Source organism: Corylus avellana, chromosome ca3 (genome assembly GCF_901000735.1).
Source record: "Corylus avellana chromosome ca3, CavTom2PMs-1.0".
Lineage (NCBI taxonomy): Eukaryota > Viridiplantae > Streptophyta > Magnoliopsida > Fagales > Betulaceae > Corylus > Corylus avellana.
In genome coordinates, this window is record NC_081543.1 from 23140915 (window position 1) to 23161245 (window position 20331).

At 38.0% G+C, this 20331-nt stretch overlaps 1 non-coding gene across 1 annotated transcript; it reads left to right on the forward strand.

Annotated features, from left to right (window-relative positions):
- LOC132176774 (small nucleolar RNA R71) lies at positions 1-107 on the forward strand. The gene has a single exon (XR_009439630.1). It is a non-coding gene; the product is annotated as a small nucleolar RNA R71 (small nucleolar RNA).
- Positions 108-20331: the final 20224 nt, after the last annotated feature.

Genomic DNA, 20331 nt, shown 5'->3' on the forward strand with positions numbered 1-20331 from the left:
ATATTGTGATGAGGGCATCTGAGAAGTAGCTCATTAAAGTGTTCCCATGCCTCGAAGAAAAGGTCTCCATCTCTTTGCTGGAAAGTCATAATTTCCCTTCTCAATTGCCTTGTCTTGTGGGCTAGGAAAAACTTCTTTAAGAACTTTGTGGTCATCTCATCCCAAGTATGAATAGAACCTGTGGCCAAAGAATTGTACCATATCTTAGCATTATCTTTTAAAGAAAAAGGGAAGAGGCCTAACCTGATTTCTTCTGGAGTTAAACCTGAACATTTTGAGTCCTGCAGAGATCACAGACTTTTCGAATATGCCAATATGGATTCTCTGTAGGTGTGCCTTTATAGTGTGGAATCATATTGAGCAACAGAGATAAATCGTAACTGCTCTGCACAATGGGCTGGAAATTAATACATGATGGCTGGTTGAGGATCTGGGAACTAAATGAACTTTCCATAGGTCTTCGTACCGGAGGTGTAGTGTTTCTCAACATGATTAAAACAAAAAGAAAATTAAAAAACAAAAGAAAAAGAAAAATTAAAATAAAAGAAATAAATCAAATATGCAATTAGTGCAGTAATTGTGATGCTCTCTGGATGTGCGATCGATCGCACCGTGAGGTGCGTTCGATCACACTGGTGCGCTCGATCGCTCTGGTTGGGCGATCGATCGCACCTCCAGAGGCAAAACAAGAACTGTGGAAAAGACTATAAAAACAGAAAAATTTTAAAGCAAAAATAAATTAAAGGAAACAAAAATTCCAAACAAAATCAAACGATCCTTGGCAACGGCGCCAAAAACTTGTTGTGCCAAATACTACCTAAATTAATAGATAATATTTAGTACGTTTTAACTCGCAAGTGCACAAGATCAAAACAATAGTATAGTGCAGCAAGTACGAGGTCGATCCCATCGGATTGTGATTTTGTTTCGAATTAATTAAAATATCAAATTGTCACAGATTTGATATTGAGAAAAAGAAATAAAAAGATATAAAGATAAATAAAAGGCTAAAGGTAGAGGTAAGGGTAGGGCTTTGATATCCACCACTAATCATGCTTAGATAATATAACAATATGCCAATGATCCAATCATATTGTGAATACTTAATGTTTGCCAACCTAAGGGCATGGGTGTCTACTCCTTAAGCTATTGATTTCCCTAAGCAACGAATTAGGCATGGTTGTCTACTCTAATTATTTTCTCTCTTAAAGGATTTAGCATGGGTGTCTACTAAGTTGTTCTTTAAGAAAGTATAAATCTGTGGAAATCGACAAACACATAAGGCCTAGGGCATGGGTGTCTACTCCCGGTTCCCCATGTTGATTAACTCAAGAATCTGGTGTAGATATCTTTTGTTACTTATGTTAAACTCAGGACTCGGTCATCCAAATTGATTTAACTAACTAGTCCATACCACATGCATATAATGGCCAGTCACATACATATGAGGAATTCAAGAAAATATGAATTAATCAAGTTAAGCAACACAATATGATTATCACAAAGGCGCCAATATTGAAATATTAAATAAACATAATTAGGGCTTCAATCTAACCCTCCTTAAGAGTTAGTTACACATAATAAAAATAAAAGAAAAAGAAAAGGTAAAGAAAGAACTGAAAACCGCTCCTAGAAGTAGCCTCTAATTCCTCTCCCCCTGTTGTGCCTCTTCCAAGGATGTTCCAAAGATTTTTGGATGATTTTAATTGTGAGGCTTGGAGGTCTATTTCTAGGCTTTAGAAGTCCTAGACAAAGTAGTAAACCTAGGGAATTCATAGGGTTTTGAGTCCTATAACAAATTGGAATTGGAAAACCCTAATATGGAAATATTGTCAATCCAGCCGCCATTTGATAAGTCTCCTGCGCACAGGTGCGCTCGATCGCAGCACGTGTGCTCTCGATCACATATCTGCGATCGTTTCTTCTTTTGTCATGCGCTCGATCGCCCCTGGCCTATTTGCTGCTATGTCCTCTCGGGTATTGCGCTCGATCGTAGGTACCCTGCGATTGATCGCAATACCAGGGAGCTCCAATTGTCTTCATTTCCTCTTTTGAGCTCAAATTACCTAGTTTTACTTCTTTTTCTTCCAAAAGCCTGTAAAAGTGTGAAAAACACAAAAAGGAATAAAAATGGCCTAATTAAGTAAAACCAAAGGAATAAAATACGCAAGTTAAGGGCTGAAAATATGATTTTAGCACTTATCAGGCCCAAGCTATTTCTCCCCCACCCACTTTTGAGGAGCGGGAGCTATTGTTTGAGACTACCTTCGCCATTCGCGAAGACTTTCAAAACCATCAGGCGACTCAATGGGCGGTCGCTGAGTTTAAGCAAAGAGACTCAAAAAGCTATTCAAACTGGTCACTTCCACCACGTACCGGAAGTTGGTCATTGAATTTTATGCCAAGCTTTCCCATGACTGTGACAACTCGGCTGCTCTCTCCTCAAAGGTGCAAGGCCAAGTTATTGATGTGACTAGGGCCGACATTGCCGCCAATGCAATGATGAGCACCCTCCAGAAGCCGCGCAACTTGCTGAGCAACCGCCCTGATACTATGTGGCGGAAATCATTAAGGATATGTGCGAAGGGCACTATGTGGATGCCCACCATAATGGCAGCAGCTGATCTAAGCTGCCTCAAAGGCTTTGGTTTGTGGACTCAATACTACACCGAAATGCCTTCCTCTTGGGACACAAAACTCAAAGGCGTGATCAACTTCTCCAAACTCTTTACGCCTTCCAAAAGGATGCTTGGTACTCCATTCCCGACATCATTTGGAACCAAATCCATAAATTTTTTTAATGGAGTGCACATTGGGGGAGTAGAGTCCACACACTCATGGGGGTTGCCTTTCCCATACTTGATCACATACATTCTTCGAAAAAAGGGCATCAAGGGCACCGCAGTTGATGAGCCAGTCACTACCACTCCCATATTTGGCATTCGCCAATGGAATAAGAGCTGCTCCCATATGGCCCGGGCACCTCCAGAAGCTGGTGAAGAGGCGGATGAGGCCGAGCCAATGGCAGAAGATGAACCGGCAGTTGAGCCGGTAGGAGCAGATGAGGAGGAGGCCTCGTTTGACTTTCGAACTGCCCAATACTGCTCCCTTTGTGAAGAAATGGTAGGCCTTCGGAGAGAACTGGCTGATCAAAGAAGAGAGGCTCGGGAAGATAAGGCACTAATGGATCAACGCTTAGCTGCCTTGGAAGAATTGATGCAAACCATCCTAAGCCATTTGCCACCACCATCTGGAGCATCTACTTCTGGACAACACTGAGATGGGACCACTGTCTGGCTGAAGACATAAAACTTAGCGCTCATGGGAGGCACCCCATAGTTTATCCTTTTCTTTTGTTTAAAGTGTTTTCAGTTCAAATTTTTTTATTTAGTTTTTGTTTTGTTCCTTTTTACTTGTTTATGTGTTTTCTTATTTTGCAAGGACAAGTGTGCTTCACTTCAAGTTTGGGGGTGTGCTATGAGCCATGCTTTCCACTACCATATCGACCATCTCCCGGGTACATTCTTTCCTTTACTTAGACACATTGGGGACAACGTGTCATTTAAGTTTGGGGGTATGGGCACACATGTTCACACACACTTTGTCCCAATTTCAAGTTATTTGTTTATGTTGTTTGTTTTTATGAAGAAAAAAAAGAAAACAAAACAAAAAAAGTTTATGCATGTTCTTGTTTGCTCTAAAATTTTAAGTTGATCTAAAAAGAATTGTGATTTGAATTCATCAGTGAGTTTAAAATTTTGAACATATGATTTGATGAGTGAATTTGTTAGTTTGATTACTTGCTTAGGACAATTGAAAAATCACATGTTTGATCTGATCACACAAGCACATTAGCACATAATCTGTGAGGTATGACATGAGGTCTGATATGTGTATTTATGCATCTTTGATGAAATTAGATGACTTATTAAATGACACTATGGCATATATAGTGATGAAAAAAAGAAGAAGAAGAAGAAGAAGAATAAATAAATGATCATTGATGGCTTATCACTGAGTAACTGGACCTCTTGCCTCAAAGCATTGAGTGTTCACGTCAAAAGGTGAAAAATTTGGATTTGATCAATATCATGGTTAGTTGGTTTTATAGCCTTTTTTACTCGAGTTAATAGGTCCTTAGGGGTGTCTCTACACCTAATGCCCTAAAACTACTTGGTTTGGGAGTCATTGACTTAACACTCGCTACAAGGGTCAAATAGAAAGCTTAAGGGAACCAACATTGCACAACCTGACCAAAAGAAAAAAAAAATGAGAAAAAGAGAGAAAAAGAAATATGCCATTGTGTCATTCTAATAGGAATTTCAGTGAATTCTGAGATAAAGAGACATTGCATATTGTAAAGAATTGGAAGCCTCATAATTTTGTACTAATTCACTGTTCACAAATTTCAAACTTGTGATGATTTAGCATGTCCTTTGTAAGTAATTACACTTTGAGATTCCAATTCATTGTGAAGATGGAGTTCATTTTTTTAAGCTTACTTATGAATAAAAATCATAATCTTGAAGTGATGCTTTAACTTTTGGAATAACATGGACTCTTGTATGATGTTTGTGGCTAACATTTCTGAAAAACCCTCACGAGACTACACTCGTCCACTAGGGAGTTCTTAGGAGTTTAAAAAGCTTGTTGCATACGCTAAATGCAATCGTACATCCCACGAAAGATGGATTTATCTTTTGTTTTCTATTTTTCCATTCCTGTTTTTAGTTTTGTATTGCTAAGGGGCTAGCAATATGTAAGTTTGGGGGTGCGATAAGTGCTAAAATATTCATATTTTCAGCCCTTAACTTGCACGTTTTAATCCTTTGGCTTTAGTTAATTAGGCCATTTTAATTCCTTTTTGTGTTTTTCATACTTTTGCAGGCTTTTGGAAGAAAATGAAGTAAATCTAGATGATTTGGGCTCAAAGAGAGAAGATGGAAAAAATTGGAGCTCCCTGACACTGCAATCGATCCCAGGGTACCTGTGATCGAGCGCAATACTAGAGAGGACATAGCACAAATCAGGCCAGGAGCAATTAAGCGCATGACAGAAGAAGGATCGATCGCAGACCTACGATCGAGCGCACACGGGCTGCGATCGATCGCACCCGTGCGCAGGAGACATACCAAGTGGCGGCCAGAATGTCCCTCTTTCCATATTACGGTTTTTCAACTCCCAATTGTAATAGGTCTCAAAACCCTACGAAATCCCTAGGTTTACTACTTTGTCAAGGACTTCTAAAACCTATAAATAGACCCTTAAGCCTCTAGAATAGATATGCTTTGTAAGGAGAAGAAGAGGAGCTCTTCAAGTTCAAGTCTCGGATTTATTCTTTTCCTTTCTTTTCTTTTCTTTTATGAAGATGTTTAACATCAATTTTATGTGTAGCTAATTTAATTAGTTGGGCTAGATTGAAGCCCTAGTTATGTTTAGCTAATATTTCAATATTGGCGTCCTTGTGATGATCTTGTTGTGCTATTTAACTTGATTAATGCCTACTTGCGTGAATTCTTCATATGTGTGTGCCTGATCAACATATGCATGTGGTATGGACTAGTTAGTTAAATCAATTTGGATGGCCGAGTCCTGGGTTTAACATAAGTAACAAAAGAATCCACACCGTGATTCTTGGGTTAATCAACATCGGGAACCGGGAGTATATGCCATGCCCTAGGCCTCATGTGTTTGTCGATTTCCATAGAACATATGCTTTCCTAAGGAACAACTTAGTATACATCATGCTAAATTCCTTAGAAAAGAAAAGAGTTAGAGTATACACCATGCATAACTCGTTGCTTCGGGAAATCTATAGCCTTAGGAGTATACGCCAAGCCCTTAGGTTGACAAACATTAGATATGTATAACATGATCAAAGCATTGGCATATTGTTATATTAGCTAAATATAATTAGTGGTGGATATCAAAGCCCTACCTTTTATTATCATTACTTAAATAATCAATCTTTGTTTTACTTAAGGAATTTATTTTTAAACATAAATTCAGCAATCCTCGTGGGAATGATCCTGTACTTGCACCATATACTACTATGTTGACCTTGTGCACTTGCAGCTAAAACGTACAATTATTTACCTATTAATTTAGGTAAATATTTTGCACATCACCTTGTGTAACTTGCTTGCTAAGGACATCCCTTTTCATTTTGATGAAGCCTGTCAAGAGGCATTCCAGAAGCTCCAATCTCTATTATCTTCTGCCCCCATCATGCAGCCTCCTGACTGGTCTTTGCCCTTTGAAATCATGTGTGATGCATCTGACTATGCTGTGGGTGCAGTATTGGGACAGCGGGTAGGCAAGCTCCCTCATGTCATCTATTATGCTAGCAAGACTCTAATGGATGCTCGAGTCAATTACACAACCACCAAGAAAGAATTGCTAGCTGTGGTCTTTGCTTTGGATAAATTCCGCATATATCTTCTAGGATCAAAAGCTATCATTTTTTCTGATCATGCTGCTCTGAGACATTTGTTGGCCAAGAAGGAAACAAAGCCACGGTTGATCCACTTGATACTATTTCTGTAAGAATTTGATATTGAGATTCGGGACAATAAGGGCATTGTGAATGTTGTTGCCGACCATCTGTCACGAATTTTGTTTGAGACACCCCAGCCGGTTCCTGTTCATGACTCTTTTCCAGATGAGCAACTATTTGAAATCACTCCGAGAAATCAGCCATGGTATGCCGATATTGTCAATTATCTAGGTATAGGACGGATTCCTTCTCATTGGTCTAAGCAAGATAAGGACCGTTTCTTCAAGCAAGTTCGATTCTATTTTTTGGAAGATCTGAAGTTGTTCAAGTATTGTGCTGATCAGATCATCCGACGCTGTGTCGCTAAGAGTGAATTTTCCAGTATTCTCACATTCTGTCATTCTCTAGCATGTGGAGGACATTTCAGCGCCAAAAAGACCGCAGCCAAGGTTCTACAATGCGGATTCACATGGCCCACCTTGTTGAAAGATGCCTATGAATTTTGCTGAGCTTGTGAAAGATGTCAACGCCTATGAGCTATGTCTCGGACGGACATGATGCCATTGAACTCCATCCTCATTGTCGAGATTTTTGATGCCTGGGGTATCGACTTCATGGGACCCTTCCCACCGTCATGTGGATATGAGTACGTTTTGGTAGGAGTGGATTATGTCTCTAAATGGGTAGAAGCCATTGCTAGCAAGACCAATGATCACAAGGTTCTGGTGAAGTTCCTCCAAGCTAACATTTTCAGCAAATTTGGTATTTCTCGGGCCATCATCAGTGATGGAGGTAGACACTTTTGCAACCGGTTTTTCAAAACCTTGCTTCTCAAGTACTCCGTCACACATAAGGTAGCCACTCCTTACCATCCTCAAACAAGTGGCCGAGTGGAAGTTTCTAACCAGGAGATTAAGCATATTCTGGAGAAGACGGTCAGGCCAGACCGCAAGGATTGGTCCTTGTGCCTCAATGATGCATTATGGGCCTACCGCACAGCTTACAAAACACCAATTGGAATGTCTCCCTATAGACTGGTATATGGCAAGGCATGTCACCTCCCTGTGGAATTACAACACAAGGCACTCTACGCAATTAAGCAGTTCAATTTCGACATGCAAGCAACTGGCCCCCACCAGAAACTTCAGTTGATAGAGTTGGAGGAGCTGTGGCACGATGCATATGATAGTGCTCGCCTTTATAAGGAGCGGACTAAGGTGTTTCATGACAAACATATCCTACCCAAAACATTCGTGCCAGACCATAAAGTATGGCTTTTCAGTTCCAAACTCCGACTTTTCCCTGGGAAACTTTGCTCAAGATGGGACGGTCCTTTCATAGTCACATCAGTGTCACCCCATGGCGCCATTGAATTGTGGGACCCAAAGGATGGCACTCTGTTCAAGGTCAATGGTCAAAGGTTGAAGCCCTGCATCCAGAACTTCGAGCCAGGTACAGACGTGAAATCCGTCAATTTGACCGATCCCGTCTATTTTTTTGATTGACACACTGGCACCCTGGGCTCGAGCGCACCCACTATGCGCTCGATCCCAGAACACGGGCCTGCGCTCGAGCCCACCTCGAGTGGGATCGAGCGTAGAAGCTCAACACTGACTCACACACTTGCACGAATGTGCTCGAGCACACCTTCAGGAGCGCTCGAGCGTACCCCCGCCATGTGTTCCCCTTTGCGCAATTGCGATCGAGCGCACTCTGGTGCCCACTCAAGCACACTCGTTCAGAGGTCTCACTTGACCTTTTTAGGTCACAGTACCCTTTCTTTCCCCCATTTCACCCCCAGGGCCGAATACCACATCCCACACCACTGCACTTACCCAACCCACACCAATGTCCACCGCCACCAATCACCACCTCATCACCGCCACCCCCACATTACCCTCCCCAACCCTCTCTCTCCCTCCCCGTCCACTATTCTCTCCCCAATTCAACCTTCCCCAAACTCCCCCGTGACATTTTTTCCCTCAATTTTTTTTTTTTTTTTGTAAAATGCAGCATGTGGGATCCTCTCCACACACAGACTACTTCTGTGTTGGTTTTCTTTCTTTTTGCAGAGGGTTAGGTGGCCGTGTAGACTGGTTCTCTACCACTTCCATTTTGAGGTGCCCACCAAGTGTTTGACAAACAGCCTCAACGAAGCAACAGCATGCTTCAGGCCCGCGCCTCCACCTCCCGATCTTTCCCCGCTTGGGATACCACCCTCGAAACCCCCGCTCAGCCTTCACCACGCCTTGGGAAGCAACAGAAGCTCATCTTGGATACGTCATTTGCCATTGACACCATTTTTAAAAGCCTCCAAGCAACCAAGTGGGCAGTCAAAGAATGCAAACACCGCGGCCTCACAGCACTGTTCCAGCCAGTTAGCCTCGTTGCTTATGAAGGCCTAGTCCGAGAATTTTATCACCATCTCACATTCGATTGTACTCGGCCGAGCATCCAATCCTCATCTGTGGCGGGCATGGACATTGAGTTGACCACCGACGACTTTGCTTCTGCTTTGCAATGTTCTCATGAGTGCCCTTCGGATATTTTGGCTCAGGATGGGTCCCCTCGGTATTCAAACCTACCATCCGAGCTTACACTGCAGCATATTGTGGACGACATCTGCCACGACAGTTATACCGATGATCTCCGCAATTGCACAAGCAAGGTCCTGCTGCCTTCCCAACTTTGGTTCCTGGACTTCATTTTGCAGCGGAATGTGTGTCCATTTGGACACAAAACTCAGCGGCGCGGTCCCTTCCTAGCGGCACTGTATACTTTTCAGAGAGGCTTTTGAATTTCCATCCCTCAGCTCATTTGGGATCAGATACACAAGTTTTGGGACAGGGCGATTGTGCGCTGCACTCAGGGTTCGTCTTCATGGGGACTTCCATTCCCTTTTCTCCTCACCCATATTCTTTAGTTTTGAGGCATTGATGGTACACCCGCGGATGGGCCTATTTCTACTCACCCTCAGTTTGGACTGATCCAGTGGAACCAGAGTTGTTCCCACATGCCGAGACGACATCAGGAGCCTATAGCAGCTGAGGTCGTTAGGGAGGATGATGGCCCTATGCACAATGATCCACCCGCAGCTGAGCCAGCAAAGAGAGAGGAAGCGGCGAAGACTGTTACTATGAGCATGTCACAATATGAGTCCCTCCACAAAGAACTGCAGGAGCTCCGATCTGAGATTGCTACCCAGAGGGCGGAGGACAAGCGCCTGGCAAATGAAAGATTTCAAGCACAGCAAGCACTGTTGCGCGCCATTTTACCACGGCTGCCACCTGATTCGGGGGCATCTTCTTCTGCACTGCAGTGAGAGATCAGGTTCTCTTATTCCTTGCCTTGCTTTATTGTTTTTCTCCACACACTAAGGACAATGTGTATTTTAAGTTGGGGGGGTGTGGGCATACATGTTAGTTCTGAGCATGCAATTAATTTTCCTATTGTGATTCAAAATTCATTGATGGGCTTAATATGACAAACACATGATCACTTGATTAAGGAATTCAAATTGTGTTACTTTCATTGGCAACATGAGATATTACTTGTTTCAATTTGATTTTCACACGCACACTTGCATGTAGTCTGTGGGGCATAAAATCTAGAATGAGTGATGTCTGGTTTTAATATTTGAAATGTAGTTGGGTAACTTATTGGGAAATTGACCTTGGCATAAATTCTAAAAAAAAAAATCGATCATTTTGAGCTTTCCACCAAGTAACTGGACCTCTTGCCTCATTAAGCAATGAGTGTTCGCATCAAAAAGTGAGAAGTTTGGTTTGATTGATAATAATAATAAAATATATATATATATATAAATTAGCTTAGCTTTGTAGCCTTTTTGACCCGAGTTAGTAAGTCCTTAGAGGTTTCTTTACACCCAATGCCCTAAAACCGTCTGGTTTGGGAGTCATTGGCTTAACGCTCGATACATGGGTCAATCAGAAAGATTAAGGGAGCTAAGTGCTTAAAAAAATAAATAAATAAAATTTTGCCTTGGTTGTTTTATCCGATGGGGAGTCTAATGAATTTTGAGTATTGATCCATGCATGATTAAGATGAGTTTTGAAATCCCATGACTATGTGTTGAGTTCACATACACTAGTTGAATCCTGTAATATCTAATAATTGCCATGATTGAAGCTAATTTGTAATTTCCTGAAATTGTGAAGATAGTGTTTGTTCTATTAAGCCTGCTAACGAATGAGAACCATGATGGTCACGATATTGCATTCTTGGGAACTACATGGTTGAAAAATGTTTGTGGGTATCATTCCTAGAAAACCCTCACGAGACTTCACTCGTCCTCTAGGGAACTCCTAGGGGTTTAAAAGGCTTGTTGCATACGCTAAATGCAACTGTACATCCCACGAAAGATGGATTTATCTTTTTATTTTTCACTTTATTTTCTGTTTTGAATTGCTAAGGGACTAGCAATATGTAACTTGGGGGGGTGATAAGCGTCGAATGTTGCACATTCAAGCCCCTTAATTTACATATGTTAATTCCTTAGCATTGTTATTTGTTTGATTTTGTTTTGTTTTGTGTTTCAGGTCTTATTAGACAAACCATTGGAAATTGGGTTTAAAAGGGCAAAAGCTGGCATTCTGGATCTAGGATCGAGCGCAGCTATTCCTGAGCTTGAGCGCACCTACGCTCGAGCGTTTGCGGCCAGGGATTGAGCACATGCCTACGCTCGTGTGCACAACAACTAAGCTCGAGCGCACAAGACTTCAGATCGAGCGCACACGGGCCTTTGGTGCGCGGCAGCAATCCTATTCCAGCGTGGATTTTGGCTTTCACCTCCGGTTTTCTTAGGGTTTTTAGGGTTCTCCTAATCCTTATAAATAGGGCTCTAAACATTGTAAATAGAAACACTGCTTTCTAGAGGTAAAATTTCAGTAAATTGTCTGTGGAGTTTAGAAGATCATGAGCGGCTAAACCAATTGTGGGGTATTGATGTAACCTTTTCCAAGCACAATGGTTTGATTGTATTTAATTTCTAGTTTTTCAATTTATGCATGTTGATTATATAAATGCAATTGTTCTTTAATTCCAATTCAATATTCGTAAAATTCTTATCTTGTCTTAGAAATTATTTTACTACTATTGAAATCAAATCATTATTATTTTCTGTGATTATAAGAATGATCGTTATACAATGGTTATTAATTGGCACGTAATCAATAGGGTTAGATAGACCATACCTAGGAAAGACAGATCGTACTACGGCCTAGTTTAGTTAATTTAGGTAGACGATCCGTGCCAACCGAAGATGGGTTATGCTATTCCATTGATTGTATGAAATTATTTTTCAATCATGTGTTTTCTTGTTTAAATTATACTATATATAGAATGAATTGCTAGAATTAAATATGGTTAACCATTGATGTGCGGATCGTGGTGAAGTCAATATCATACTCTCTCTCTCTCTCTCATATATTTACTCTCTTTATTTTCATGCACTTTGAAATTACACAAACAAATTAGTCTCTTTCGAATTAAGTTAATTTTAATCTTTCAAATTTTGATAATTAAACCCCTACAGTCCTTGAGGTTCGACACCCTCAATATAGCCCTATCCTACGGGATTCATTCTATTGCGAGTGGTAATTTTATAATTGATATTTTTTGTCACAAAAATACCACATTACAATTAAATCATCAAATGTATCCGTAAATCACAAAAGATATACAATCTTAATTGAAACACCAAATGTACCCGTAGAACAAATCACAAGGGATATCCAATTATTTAGGCAAATAAAATCAAGCAATCAATTATGTGAAATTATCTTAAATCATCAAGTGTCTCCTTGAATCACAAAAGATATCCAAGAATCACTTCACACATTGAAAAGAAGTAAAACAATTGAAATATTAAACCCAATAAAATCAGATAAATAAAGACTTATATGAAAGTATTGATATTCTTCATCGGTGAGGCTTCATCCCCAACCTCAGTTGGGAATTTAGCTCCATATAAAAATAAAACCAAAATCTGAAGAAAACCTAAACTAAAAAGAGAAAAACTATAGAATTTTGCTCTTTGGAATTCTCTATATCTTTTCTTGCATGCAAAGAGGTCTATTTATAGGCTTAGGAAAGTCCTAAAAGCCCTGTTAAACCTAGATAATTCGGAGGTCTGTCTCCCAGTGAACATAAAAGTCTAAAATCGGAATAGGATTCGTCCAGATTTGTATCCTTTTATTGCAGGGCAATTTTGGCATAGTAACCGTCCGAATTAGGAAAATCCTATTTCACAACGAATTGTAGTATTTTGAGTTAGCTTTCCAATTCCGTTTGAATCACTTCAATCTAATTTTTGAGTGGAAAGTTATAGTCAAAATACTGACACATATGCAGAATCAGAATTTGAATCCAATCCGAAATCTTATCTAATCTGATCTTTAATCCACTTTAAACTTTTCTTGGATTTGGTTAAACTTAACCACATCATTTAGGTCTTCTCAAATTATGCTTTCTTCCAAACTTTGCATTTTTCCCTTTAAAGCTGTAGTTTTTCTTTAATGACCTACAAAACACTAAAAACACAAAACTAATACAAAATATTAAATAACGACACAGGTAAAGGTTTAACTAATGTAAATAAAGGGGTCCAAATATGTAATATTTGGCACTTATCAAACACCCCTAAACTTACATTTTGCTAGTCCCTTAACAAAAAAAAATGAAAAATAAAATGAAAGCAAGAAACATAAATCCACTTTCGTGTGAGAGACGATTGCATTTAGCATATGCAACAAGGCTTTTAAACCCCTAGGCATCCCTAGTGGACGAGTGAAGTCTCGTGAGGGCTTAACCAGAATGATACCTAGAAACATTGTAGCACTATGTTGTTAACAAGAAAGAAGTTTCACATAAACCATGGTTCTTCTTTATGAGCAAACTTAAAAAGACAAACACCATCATCACAGTCAAAAGGAAATCCAAAATCAAATCACTCATAATTGGACAATTGAGACTCATATGTTCTGAAAAGTGTAAAGTGTAATTAGCATACAATTATGAAGGTTTCAGTTTAAACTCAAGACAAGTTCTATAAAATTTGTAAAAATCTCTATCAAATGAAACAACCAAGGCAAGATATGCAAATATATATATATTTTTTAAGGTTCTGCAATGTCTAACTCCCTTAAACTTTCTAATTGACCTATGTAACAAGTGTTAGACCAATGACTCCCAAGCCAGGTGGCTTTAGGGCACTAGATGTAGAACATCCCTAAGGGCTTATTAACTTAAGTAAAAAAGGCTACAAAGTCAGATTAGCCATATCATAAATCAACACTGAACTTCACACATTTTGACGCGAACATTCAATGCTTGATAAGCGCCGAATGTTGCACATTCAAGCCCCTTAATTTGCATATGTTAATTCCTTAGCGTTGTTATTTGTTTGATTTTGTTTTGTTTTTGTGTTTTTAGGTTATAAATAAAGATGCAATTAATTCCATTGATTTTGGGCTTGAAAGCCCACTTTGAGATGATTAAGCTTAGCCAATCATAATAGAGGACCTATATGTTGTGGTTAAGTTTAATCAAATAATGGAAGGGATTAATTCGGAATTTCTCAAATTGGAGTCAAAATCGGATTGGATTCAAATTTGGATTCTGCATACGTCTCGGTATTTTGGCCATAACTTTCAGCTAGAATATCCGATTGAGGTGATTCAAGCGGCACTGGAAAGCTAACTCAAATTTCTACAAATCATTGTGAAATATCATTTTTCTAATTCGGAGCGTCACAATGCCAAAATCGCCTCTCAAGATAGGAACGCAATTCTGGGCGAATCCTATTCCGATTTGGACTTAGGTTTTCTTTATCCTAATTGGACTTGGACTTAAATCTCCGAAATTTCTAGGTTTCCTAGGGCTTCTAGGACTGGCTTGCTCCCTATAAATAGACCCTTAACCTTCAAGAGAAGGTGTGCTTAGTTTTAGATACAAAAATCTTCTTGGAGGCTTGACAAGTTGAAGAGGAGATAATCCATGGCAGGAGGCCATCCTAGCACCCCGATGAGCGGCTAATTCTGTAATAGGGTGTTGATGTAGCCCTATCCAAGCACAATGGTTTGATTGTATTTACTTTCTAGATTTTCAATTTATGCATGTTGATTGTATAACTCTGAGGATTGCTACAATTGATTTATGTTCTTAATTATTAAATGCAATTGTTCTTAAATTCCAATATCAATATTTGTGAAATTCTTCTCTTGTCTTAGAAAGTATTTTACTTTTATTGAAATCAAATCATTCTTGTTTTCTGTGATTATGAGGATGATGGTTATACAATGGGTTTAATTGACATATGATCAATAGGATTTGATAGGCCATGCCTAGGGAAGACGGATTGTACTACACCCTAGTTTAGTGTAATTTAGGTAGACAGTTTGTGCCAACCGAAGATGGGTTATGCTTATTCATTGATTGTGTGTATCCTGTTAAAGAATTTGATAATTTATACCTAGGGAAGACGGGTCGTACCGCATCTTAGTGGTTAGGTGGACGATCCGTGCCAACCGAAGATAGATTATGCTTATTCTTTAATAAGGTAGTTTCTTGTTTATTTATAACATGCATAGAATGAATTTCTGGGATTAATTATGATTAGCCATTGTTGTGCGGATAGAGGTGAAGTCAATACCCTACTCTCTCTCTCATCTATTTACTCTTTTTATTTCCGTTTATTTTATGCACTTTAAATTCACACAAACAAATCATTCTCTTTTAATTAAGTTAATTTTAATCTTTCGAATTTTGATAATTAAACCCCTGCAGTCCTTGAGGTTCGACACCCTCTCTGTAGCCGTATCCTACAAAGATTCGTCCTATTGCTAGTGGTTATTTTTATTATTGATATTTTTGGACACAAAAATACCACATCAATGCTTAATGAGGCAAAAGGTCTGGTTACTCAACAAAAAACTCAACATGATCTTTCTTTTCTTTTCCCTTCTCTTTTTTTATTTTTAATATATCTTGCAAGCCAATGGTTATTCATCAATAGGTCATCTAACAAATCTCAAAGAGAAAAAGCTTAGGCTCAAACATCATACTTCACAGAAAACATGCTAATGTGCTCATAAAATTTTATCTCAAAACAACTGAAATCTCTTTTACCCAAAAATAAGTCAAGGGACTCAGACTCCTAATGACATAATAATGTGTTCAACAGTTTAAGCAAGCTAATGAAATGCAAATCACAGTTACAGTTTTACTCAAACTTGACAACAACATAGCACAATTTTTTTTTTCAAATTTTTTAACACAAAATGACAAATAAAAATAAACAAATAAGAACAAAATAAATTGACAACGTATTTTTCCATACCCCCAAACTTGAATTACACATTGCCCTCAATGTGTAGTATCGAAATACATTACCGGAAGTAAGGAAATCTCAAGGTGTGAAAAAGGGGCAAGGCATCTTCCAAACTCAAACACCAAAACACCTGTCAACAAAAACTAACAGCAATTTTTTTTTTTTTTAGAGAAATGAAAGCCAAAAGATTAATTGTTGTTAGAAACAAAAACAAATAAAAATAACATGTAATGAAAAAGGAAAGAAAGAATTTGTGGAGTGAAGTGCAGAAAATAAACTAGAGGAGAAAACTTTACAGCACTTTCCCCTATCATGCGGATGTCCAACTAATCCCTTGCACCCTTTCTTCTTCAAAACTTCATACCCCTCTGGAAGGATGTTTTGCCATCTTATGTAGAATTGCTTGCTTCGAACGATCTTCTTAGGAAAGTGGTTCCTAAATTTGTGTGCTTGTGTGCATAAGTCCTTGAGTATCTTGACATAAGATGGCTCTTTCAGACATTCAGGCGATGAAGCTTTGGGCTCTTGATGTGTCTCAAGAGGGACAGAGATGCAGCCAGGAGTTTCAGTACTCGATTTCATGTCACTAGGTAGATTAGGATCTATTGGTGGCTCACTGTTCTCATGGTGCTCAATTTGCTCCTCTTTCTCTTCCTCCTCTCTGGTATCCACAATTTCCTCACTCTCAAGTGTGAGTGTGACTTGGGCATGCTCATGATAAGAATTTTCGAAATCATCCTCATCAATCATGTAGTGTCTTTCAGCCATCAGCTGACTTTGAAGCTTTTCTTCCTCTATTCTGTTTAAGTCAGCAACTAGATGACCGATCTGTCATTCTATCTTGGTCATGGCTTGCTTAAGTTCTCGTATGTCTCTATTGTTAGCCATGTTGGAATTCCTCATCTCCTATATGGCTTGATTGATGAAACCTTTTAGCTCTTGTATATCTTGGGAGTTTCTCATGGTAGTATTCTTCATATCTTGTATGTTCTTATCCATTGATTACATGAATGCTTTCATCAAGTCTTCTAGTGATGATTGTGGTGCAGGCTGTGGCACTTGAGTGGTAGACTGATAAACAGGAGGTTGAGCTTGATGATCGAACTACGGATATTCTGAATTGTGCAATTCATCAAATTGGTGAGCATAATGTCCTGTAGCCTGAGCTAATCCTGAGAAATCAGATTGGTTGCTCCAATCCGGGTTATAACAATTGAAATTTGAATCAAACCCCAGGCTGGAGAAACTGGTGTTCATTTGTTCATATGAAAAGTTAGATCTAGCTGCTCTGATTTGGTCTAATTTGTCCCATCAGTTGTTGAGCTCAGCTCGTAGATCTAGACAATTATTTTCCTCATAATAAGGATTGAAACAATATGAACATGGTTTATGTGGGTTAAAATTTTGAGGGTAGTTGGTAGAAGTTGGTGTCCTATAACTAGGAGAGGCATTAAAATCATTAAATGAAAATTCATATTTCCCCCTCACTTTTTAGCATACAGATATCCCACATAAAACATTAACCATTTTTTAAAAAATAAAATAAATTAAAAAAAAAAATCACACAAAAAAAAAAAATTAAAACTAAAATTTAAAAACTCACAAAAAGGACCAAAAATAAATTTTTTGGCAAAGATCTACAGAACTGCTACCTTTGCTGTGAGTGCGCTCCATCGCGCTGATGTGCGAAAGGTGCTGCGGCAGAACTGTAAAACAAGCCAAACAAAACAAAAAACAACAAGAAAAATCTTTTTTTTTTATTTTTATTAGTAACACGAATAAAACAAAACAAATTGCATAAAAATAAAATCCTAATTATAACTAGTAGAAGAATAAAACTAATTTAGAAATAAATTGGTTTCAAAAATTGAACAATTCCCCGGCAACGGCGCCAAAAACTTGTTGTGCAAATTTTAATACTCGCAAGTGCACGAATCATTTGCAATATAATGGATTGCAAGTGCGAGATCGAACCCACAAAGAATTGTATTTTTGAAAGAGCAATTTAAATCTAAACTAATTAAATCCTAACCTAGTTCCAAAAGGGTTTTGAATTTTGGTTTTAAAAATTAAAAGACAAACATAAACTAAAAGATAAAATACTAAGGTTTGAGAATTCACACTCATCGAATCATAACAACATACTTCCACATTTATCAATATTAATCTGAAGTTCTCACAATTAAAATCTTAGATATGTTTTACTATGCTTCAACAGTTAATCAAAATCATCCCATGTATCCATTCATTGCACAAATCACAAGAGGAATCTAATATCAATTAAATCATCAAATGTATCCGTAAATCACAAAAGATATCCAATCTTAATTGAAACACCAAATGTATCTGTAGAACAAATCACAAAGGATATCCAATTATCTAGGCAAATAAAATCAAACAATCAATTATGTAAAATTATCTTAAATCATCAAGTGTATCCTTGAATCACAAAAGATATCCAAGAATCACTTCACACATTGAAAAAAAGTAAAACAATTGAAATATTAAACCCAATAAAATCAAATAAATAAAGACTTACATGAAAGTATTGATGTTCTTCATCGGTGAAGCTTCATCCCCAACCTTAATTGGGAATTTAGCTCCACATAAAAATAAAACCAAAATCGGAATAGCATTCGTCCAGATTTGTGTCCTTTTATTGCGGGGCAATTTTGACATAGTAACCGTCCGAATTAGGAAAATCCTATTTCACAACGAATTGTAGTATTTTGAGTTAGCTTTCCAATGCCATTTGAATCACTTCAATCTAATTTTTTAACGGAAAGTTATTGTCAAAATGCTGAGACGTATGTAGACTCTGAATTTGAATCCAATCCGAAATCTTATCCAATCTAATCTTTAATCCACTTTAACCTTTTCTTGGATTTGGTTAAACTTAACCACATCATCTAGGTCTCCTCAAATTATGCTTTCTTCCAAACTTTGCATTTTTTCCTTTAAAGCTGTAGTTTTTCTTTAATGACCTACAAAACACTAAAAACACAAAATTAACACAAAATATTAATTAACGACACAGCTAAAGGATTAACTAATGTAAATAAAGGGGTCCAAGTATGCAATATTTGGCACTTATCACCTGAGCTTATGTGGTACGTTTTGCCTTTGCTTACTCTTTTGTGCACATTTAAGCTAAATATGAGTTTATTTCTTAACTTTAAATGTGAGGTCTGTTAGATAACTAGATGAGGTTTTTGACTAGTCGTATTTTTCAAATTGACCATATGCTAGTTGAACCTAGGGCTTAAATATTCATGTATTCCTCCTTTTGTGGTAAGCACAAATTGTTTAAGGACACTTCCTCAAAGAGAAAAGGAATCAAAATAGTGAAACAAAAATCAAAAGATCATGTTCCTTATGGAATTTATTTTCACTGTGTCAAACTTGTACTAATTTTTCAAAAGAGGAATGTATTAGATATACTTGTCAAAACCTCGTGTTGGTGAAACTTTCTCATCTTTTTGTAAGTTGGTAATTTTTCTTTGAAAGGCTTACACACACACCACACAAGCATGGGTTGAATGAAACATTTTTCTTTGCTTGGGTTAAGTAATGAGTTTTTTGCCATTTCTAGTCTCATGTATATTTTGCATATTTGGAGCATGTTTGGGATATTCATTGCTGCAATACATGAGTCGTTGATGTGTGTATCATGTGTGTTCATTTGACTTTTGAGGGGGAGAAACATGTCTTTCTTTTTGTTGTGCCAAATACTACCTAAATTAATAGATAATATTTAGTACGTTTTAACTCGCAGGTTCACAAGATCAAACGATAGTATAGCAGGCAAATACGAGATCATTCCCATGAGGATTGGTAAATTATGTTTAGAAGTAATTTCCTATTTAATTAAACAGATAAAATTCAATTGTCAGGATTGAATTTAAAATAAAGAAATAAAATAACAGATAAACTAAAACAAAAAGGATTAGTGTTTTGATATCTACTACTAATCAGACTAATTAAGATAACAATATGCTAATGCGCCAATCATACCGGTATATTTAATGTTTGCTAACCTAAGGGTATGGGTGTCTACTCCTTAAGCAATTGATATCCCTAAGCAACGAATTAGGCATGGGTGTCTATTCTAATTTTTTTCATTCTTAAAGGATTCAACATGGGTGTATACTAAGTTGTTCTTTAAGAAAGTATAAATATGTGGAAATTGATAAACACATGAGGCCTAAAGCATGGGTGTCTACTCCTGATTCCCTATGTTGATTAACCCAAGAACCCGGTGTGAATTTTTTTTGTTACTCTTATTAAACCCAAGACTCGGTCATCCAAATTGATTTAATTAACTAGTGCATACCACATGCATGTGTTGATCAGGTAAACACATATGAGGAATTCAAGATAACAGGAATTAATGAAGTTAAATACACCAAAATATATTTGTAGCAAATGTGCCAATATTGAAATCCTAAAAAGACATGATTAGGGCTTCAATTTAGCCCCAATTAAA